The sequence below is a fragment of the Gymnoscopelus microlampas genome (assembly GCF_963454915.1).
Source record: "Gymnoscopelus microlampas genome assembly, chromosome: 23".
Taxonomy (NCBI): domain Eukaryota; kingdom Metazoa; phylum Chordata; class Actinopteri; order Myctophiformes; family Myctophidae; genus Gymnoscopelus; species Gymnoscopelus microlampas.
Window position 1 is genome coordinate 24,503,641 of NC_139960.1, and position 7,500 is coordinate 24,511,140.

Genomic DNA, 7,500 nt, shown 5'->3' on the forward strand with positions numbered 1-7,500 from the left:
ACTGGGCCATAGAAAACCACTTGATGATCGCAAAGCAGTTTACTGGTGTGTGTCTGTCTGTGCGTGCGTGTGTGCCTTAGTGCATACATGCTTATCTGTACATGGGTTTGCGTGTGTGGATGTCTTCACACCCTTACTGTATGTGGCAAGTTGTGGGACGCATGCACGCGCACACACACACACACACACACACACACACACACACACACACACACACACACACACACACACACACACACTGAATGATTTATTTATGTGCACGTCAGTCATAAATGGCAAAGCCTAAACATGAGGGGAGCAGGACTACATGGGAAGGCTTTCTCTCCTTCATACAGAATCAGCCTCAGTGAATGTATGTTTGACAGGCAGTGTCATGAGAACGAGACGCTAATTAGCAGCTGGCCGTACACTTCCTCCCGCATTCAATTTCACATGGCCTGTGGGCTCTTTGTTTTCCTACTATTGTTTAGTTTGGTCATAAAAGGCTATGCTGAATACAAAAAGATTAGTTCTATTTCTGTAACACCCAAGCAGCCTCTCTTAGCCCGATTTATACTTCTTTGCACTATGAAAATAGCTGATGCACAAGATCACAACGGGACACATGAGCTTGTGGATCAATCGGCTATTTTCGCCACGTGACACCATTGTACGACACATGTTTGGGAAAAGATGCAGTTGAATCAGGAGTCAGTGTCTCTATTGGTAAAGAGGTGGTGCCATGGTTTTGCACTTTTTCTGTTTTTCATGTGTCTATGAGGTTGATATAACTTCATTAAGCCCCTTGGTGGTGTTTTATAGTGTTTTATGTCTTCTCTGACTATTTTGAGTTTCTACCTGGAGGCTGAAACCTTGAGGGTCAAACGTGCCAATAGAGAAACAGCGCTTTAGTGACATAGTAAAAACATACCCTCCCCCTCATTATCATAACACGACAGGTGTGGGCATGAGGAGGAGGAGGGACTAGGACAGATGGGTGGTGCTAAGGTGGTGGAGGAGGTGCTAAGGTGAGAACCAGGTATACTTAATGAACTGGAAGCTTGTCCACATAAAAACATAATTTTAACAATTTCTGTACACTTTTTTGAAAAAAATCTTCCTCTATAACCATAATACCTGATGATTATGTTTTAGGGGGGGAAAAATCACTGAAAATCACGGCACCCCGTCTTTAAATAAATAAAAGTTGACTGTGTGACCCGGGGTGAGGTGAAAATTGTATTTCAAATGAAAAGACAGCAGGTGTGGGGTTGTTGTATTTTAAGATTATCGTGGGGTTTAGGGTTAGGGTTAGGTTTAAGGTTATGTCAGTTTTTAGATAATTCATTACTTGGCCACGGGGTGCAGAAACAACATATAAAGTTTGACTGTATTTGGACTTATATGAACTGCACAACCCAATTTTTAACCAAACATCGCTGTAAATGAGTTTCTGAGCTATTTAAACCAGTGGTTCTCAAAGTGGGGTCCGGGGACCTCCAGGGAGTCCTTGAGGGGGTTCCAGGGGGTGGGTCCATCAGCAAAATTTGATAATATAGCATCAAAATCAGTTTAACCACTTTACACCTGCTGTATACAGTACATTGGCTATTTGAAAATAGCCGATCTACAAGCTCACAAGATTGTAGATTGTTTATTTGAAAAAAATCTAATATAAATAAAAAAATATTTTCTGATAGGGGTCTGTGGCCAACTACATAAAATTTTGGGGGTTCGTTTGAGAACCCCTAATTTAAACACCCTCAAAGTCCTTCTATTCTATCCATCAGAGAGATGAGAGAGGGACGCATGGAGGATAAGAGATGGAAGAAGGTCCTGAGTGTTAAGTGAACTCTGAGAGTGTACAAATGTCCATAATTACATGTGTACACTCTAAGAGTTAAATGAACTCTCAGGATGTTAGTGTGTAGAAGAACGAAGAACCCATTCAGCTGCAGGGCAGTGTGAAGAATGGCAACAATTTCACAGAGCGAGAGAGAACAAGAACATGAGCAAGAACAAGAGTGTGTATAACAGTTTGTTTGTTTTGCATTCATTTCTGTGTGTGTGTGTGTGTGTGTGTGTGTGTGTGTGTGTGTGTGCGTGTGCGTGCGCACACGTGTATTTGCGCGCGTGCATGTGTGTGGTGGTAGTGGGATTGCATCCGCATGCAAGCGTACATGCATCTACTGTACGTCTGTGCGCGTCTCAAACCCAACGCACAGCGGTCAGGTGTGTTACTGAGGTTATTCTAAGCTTGCCCTCTAGCGAGCACTCCTTCGTTGCCCCTTTGTTTTTCGGTGGCGTCCGGAGATGGGGCTGTCAGTCAAAGCTGCGTTAGAAATCCCCTTTCCCACAGGGCTTGTGTTCCACTATTCAGCACACAGCTATACGTCAAGCCTGTTAGACGAACCTGCCTCATGTTTCTCACGTCCCTCCCCTGTCTTGCGTCCCTGCAGTGGTGTTGGGAGGTAGGAAGCAATGGATTACATGGAAAGGGATTCCCCCCCGTAAGGAATCTGTTGGATTATGTCATTGACTGTATTTCTTTTAACCACCTAACCAGTGAAACACTTAACCACTTAACCACAATTTTGTTTTATTATTATTATGAATCGATCTACAAGCTTACTCTGACACTTCGTGAGACTGTATTGTTTACGTTTTTTGTATCGAGACTGTAACTTTCAAAATTGTTTGAGTTTTGTATTTTTATTTTGGTGAGCTTGTAGATTGGCCATTTTGAACGTGCATCAGAGTCAAAGATTAGTTTTAACCTGCTTGGAATAATGGGTATTGATGACTATAAAGTATTTGATTCCTCTGCAGCATTTTTTCTAGGGCTGTGTCCATACTGTATGGTTGTACATTTCTCTATGGTTTTATATACAGTACGTGTAATCGTGTATATATATATTTTTAAGCTTGTTTACGTCCGAATGTGTCTGGACACCCTGACTCAAACATTCACACACATTCCGTAACTTATTCCAGGCCTCCAGCATGAATGTTAAAATACTATAATACATGATGTCCTGCTCTCACAGATAATACCATGTTCTCTAAAAATTCATGTGAAGACATGGGAAATGCCTTCAAGATTAACAGGAATTATTTTAGCTTTTAGCATTAGTTATGGTGCCCATAACACACAAACAAGAGCCATATTATAGAAATGATAAACAATTATAAACAGGAAATTGTCTTGACTTTACAGACGTAAATTATGTTATCCAGTTAAGCTGTTAATCAAGTAATTAAGCAAGTGTATTTTTACTTGTGTATTCCTATTACACATTTTCTTATTTAACCAAAAATCTATTCACTCAACAATTATTTAGTTGTATGACTCTGATCCTTTTATTAGAACTGGCTCACTCAACAGTTTCCTGTCATTCTAATGGACTTCTCATAAACAGCTCTACATGACATAGCAACCATAGCAACACCTACAGGAGTCATTTCATGTCACTGTCTTCACCTCTCTTTGCTGTCATCTGCTGCCTCTGTGCGTCTGCCACATGACACATGTTCTCTATATGCTATAGCTCTGTCCTCGCTGTTACAAACCCTGCCACTTATGCTGTCTGGAAGTGAACGCCTGCCAGCAGTGCTATGGATATCCTCCAAGTCCCTCGACACACTACCATCTGAAAATATTCGTGCCAGGGAACCCCACACAAGATTTGTTCCACATCTTCCAAAACCTTTCAAGATTTTTGGAAAATAGCTTATAGATCGGCTATTTTCAAATGGCCAATGTATTATGTATGTAGGGTTAAGATGGTTAAACAAAATGTTCACGCTATATTAAATAATTTAGCTGGGGACCCCCTGCAAAGACCCCTTTGAGAACCACTGCTCTATGTGGCCCAATATTACAACATAAGGCCCCCTGGACTGAAAGCGCACCCGCTACTTCCTCACCAGTCACCTCAGTCGCCTTCTAACCCCTCAGTCGCCTTCTAACCCCAACAGACAAGACACACTGCATGACATCTCCTGGTGATGTTATTTCTACGACATGACACACTGAAAGCGTCAGACGCTCGCATTATCCAACACGCCCATTGTTTAGAACGGCTGTATCCACAATGGAAGCATCGAGTGGGTGCGTCAAAACCACCTGTCGATGCGTCTTTCAGAGCTCGGCTCTATTTTGGAGTGTTGACACGCGGCACAATGAGTTGGAGCAATGCATAAAGTTAACCTAGTATTATTTCAAACTTGTATTGCAGTGTGTATAGAGTATGTATGTTTGTTGTCACTTGTTTGACTGTCCATTTTTTCAAATTAAATAGACTCTCTCTCTCTCTCTCTCTCTCTCTCTCTCTCTCTCTCAACCTCTACTATACTATAACACATGATGTCCTGCATGTTCTCTAAAATGGGAAGAAATGGGAAATGCCTTTAAGAGGAACTGGAGGGATTTTAGCCCTATTAGTTTTGGCGCCCATAACACACAAAGACACATATTATGGAAATTGACAAATGATGTTATCCAATTAAGCTGTTAATTAAGTAATTAAGCAAATGTATTTTTACTTGTGTATTCCTATCGCACATTTTCCTATTTAACCTAAAAATCTATTCAGTCTATTTAGAACTTTATGAGAAGCTCAGAGTTCATTATTCCTTCCTCTGACTCTGATCCTTTTATTAGAACTGGCTCACTCAACAGTTTCCTGTCATTCTAATGGACTTCTCATAAACAGCTCTACATGACATAGCAACCATAGCAACACCTACAGGAGTCATTTCATGTCACTGTCCTCACCTCTCTTTGCTGTCATCTGCTGCCTCTGTGCGTCTGCCACATGACACATGTTCTCTACATGCCTATAGCTCTGTCCTAGCTGTTACAAACCCTGCCACTTATGCTGTCTGGAAGTAAACACCTGCCAAAGAATAGGATATTTGGGTAGGATCTCCTCGTTGGTCAGTAGGAATGCGCTGAGGACACTAGCTGGAGCACTCATCCAATGTCATTTTGACTATGCAACACCTCATGGTACTCTAGCACCTCAAAGGCATATAAAGTAAAAACTACAGGCCTCTCAAAACAAACTAGTCAGACTACTACTAGACCATTGGTTCTCAAAGTGGGGCCCGGGGACCCACAGTGGTCCTTGGGGGGGTACCAGGGGGTCCCCAGCAAAATTAGTTAATAAAGCATCACAATCATTTTAACCTCTTTATCCATATTTTATACTTTGGCTATTAAAAAATAGCAGATATACAAGCTCATAGTACTATGAGCTTATAGATCTGCAAACATTTGTAACTCAAATCTTTGCTTTTCCCTTTGCTCTTTCCCTGGAACAAAATATTTTGACATGGGGGTCCGCGGCCAAATAGATATCATTTTGGGGGTCCTCGACATGAAAAGCTTTGAGAACCACTGTACTAGACCTCACACCTAGGACTCAGCTAACTCCTGCTCATTATGCTAGGGTGGGATGGTTCAGGGGAGAGAGGACAGATTACAGCAACTTGCAATGGGCCTGGTTTTCAAGATACTCAGGGGACCATGTGCCCATGTACCTGTGAAACTACTTCAAAAGAGTGAGAAACGCCCACGAACACAACACCAGAGAGAGCTCCACTGATCTCATTCCCTCCAGATTCGGCACAAACATGGGGATGAATACTATTATGCCACCAACATGTGGAATGCCCTACCACCAGCCATCAAAATGTGCAACTCCCTACCCTCCTTAAAACATTTGAAGGACCCCCTGTTTGGTATGCATTAGGCCACGGACCCCCGATCTACACTGTAAAGTCCTGTAAGGGTTCAATTGGTTGGTTCCATAAGCCCTCAGAGTTACAGGCCCGTAAGGGTCCATTTGGACCACTGGTGGTCCCCGGCCCCTACATTGAGATTGAGAAACGGTGCCTTTAACGACTTCTGTCACCATAACCTCAGTCTCCATAGCAACCTGACCTGTCACCACCTTAACTTCATTGGTGACCAGTGCTTCCACTATGGCTGCTACACTGTCAATCACCCCAGCATCAACTGTTGTTGTAGTTTTGGTCTCCCCAGCAACAGTCGCCATGGCCTCCACCATCTTGGCAACAACAATCACCAGTGTGCTATGTTTAGAGTTATGTTGTGGATGTGGGTGTGCACGCACGCACGCACGCACGCACGCACGCACGCACGCACGCAGACACGCATACACACACATACACACGCACATTATTGAAATAGTAAACAATTATAAACAATTACAAACAGGAAATGGTGTCCTGTTTTCACCCACGTAAATTATGTTATCCAATTAAGCTGTTAAGTAAGCAATTAAGCAAGTATATTTTTACTTGTGTATTCTTATCACACATTTTCTTATTTTACCTAAAATCTATTTACAATTTTATGAGAAACTCTGAGTTCATTATTAACACACCGAGAAGAGACGTTTTATGGAAATTGTGTTAATTAATGTGTCCTCTTTTCACCCATGTAAATTATGTTAACCAATTAACTACTTCCAACCTGGAATCCCTATTTTGGGCATGTCATTAACACATTTTTTCAGATTTTTTGCAGTTTTATGCCAAGAGATTTTTCAACTCGATCTAGGCAATCAATGTGTTAATGTCCATTTTGTCCCCAAAAATAGCTGATCTACAAGGGCACAACGCTTGTGAGTTTGTAGATTGGTTACCCTCGCCATGCGACACCATTGTACGATGAAGTATAAGTCAGACTTAAGTTCCCCCCCACCCCCCAACACACACACACACACACACACACACACACACATTACACACATTACTGGCATGAAGCCTAAACTCTCCGAATGACTCATTCATTCATATCATATTCTCTCTATTGCCACATTGTGCAATGCGTTTTTTTTTATTTTAACTGTGTGCTATGATGGTGATCCAAGATCACCATCCATTAATCTTCTCTCTCTGCAAGAGTGATCACAGCATTTGAAAACCACTTAAGAACCCCAATCCATTATGGGTATTAGTTTTATGGCAATAGAGAGAATACAATTTAGGCTTGATGGCGCGTCACGTCTTCCTCCTGTAAGTAATCCAAAATAAATATTTAGGATTAAGTGGAGAGTTCACCCTGAAACTAAGGTCAGACTCGATGCTCTTAGTCAGTGGTTCTCAAAGTGGGTCCCAGGGGCCAGGGTTCCAAATAGACCCTTGCAGGTCTGTACTTAATTTGAGAGTGTACAAATGTAACCCAATGCACCCTTACATTTGGTTATGGGTCCATTTGTCCACTCTCAGAGTTACTTTTAAATTAAAAGGTTTGGGTGTGTTCTAAGTGAAAACCGGCTGCTTACATTCATGATGCTGCCTCATAGACAGTAAATGAGAGTAAGACTTTGTGCAGTAGTAGCTTGTTTTGAGTACTGTTTATACACCATGGGGTTTCAGAATGCTGCCTCAATATCTTCAACTTAAACTTGAATTCTTGACTTGATTGAGCCTGATGCAGCATAACTGGATTTCACAGTTACACATGCAGTGGATTTAAATTTGGAGAAC

At 41.8% G+C, this 7,500-nt stretch overlaps 1 protein-coding gene across 1 annotated transcript in view; it reads left to right on the plus strand.

Moving 5' to 3' along the window:
* The window catches only part of ano2b (anoctamin 2b), an 84,127-nt gene that overhangs the window by 57,721 nt on the left and 18,906 nt on the right, over window positions 1-7,500 (plus strand). The gene's annotated exons all lie outside the window — the stretch shown is intronic.